Source organism: Atta colombica, unplaced genomic scaffold, assembly GCF_001594045.1.
Source record: "Atta colombica isolate Treedump-2 unplaced genomic scaffold, Acol1.0 scaffold198, whole genome shotgun sequence".
Lineage (NCBI taxonomy): Eukaryota > Metazoa > Arthropoda > Insecta > Hymenoptera > Formicidae > Atta > Atta colombica.
Genome location: NW_017259291.1, coordinates 2,522,913 through 2,523,694, shown reverse-complemented (window position 1 = coordinate 2,523,694; position 782 = coordinate 2,522,913).

Sequence of the window (782 nt, the reverse complement as noted above, 5' to 3'; positions counted from 1 at the left end):
TATATAAGTATATATATATAAGTATATATATATATATAAGTTTTTTCCTTGGTTTTTCCAGAGAAACAATGATTTGCTGCAATATTTGCTAAATAAAATTGGAATTGTAAATAATTTCCTGCAAATAAGTTCATTCACAAGTTCATAGTTGAAATATATTTCTGTAGATGTATATTAATTCTCTATAATTTGATAAGTATATTTCTTTTTTGCTACTTAGACTACTTTATATTACACAGATAATTACCTGCTGCATCCGAGGAGAATCACGACACGCGCGATGATTTCATCGATTCAATAGAGAAATATCAGAATTATTAAATCGATTATCGTTGACTGAAATTATCGTTCGCACATATTTCGGTCCATCGTCGTAGCTTAAAATCGATCGGAACGCAAGATCAATCATGAGATCTTAATCAATCATTTACAGAATTCACTATTCACAAGATTTAACCGGCTTATCACCTCTCTTTATACGATCGAATTCACAGATCACTCAAACTCACTGTCATCGATTGTCGCGCAGCATCACTTCACGTCGATGTCCATGTTCTCGTTTTCATCTACGTCGTCGAATAGAAATGTAAGCGCGATGTATTTCTGTACATTACGAGCTTCGCGGATGCTGCTGCCTTTCATCCTCGGTAGCTAACGCGGATCCACTGTCGATTACTCTCTTCAGACCCCCCCCCTCTCTCTCTCTCTTTCTCTCTCTCTTTCTCGCCCCTCTTTCACTTCCTCAACGTGAATGTGTTCTCTCTCTCTCTCTCTCTCTCTCT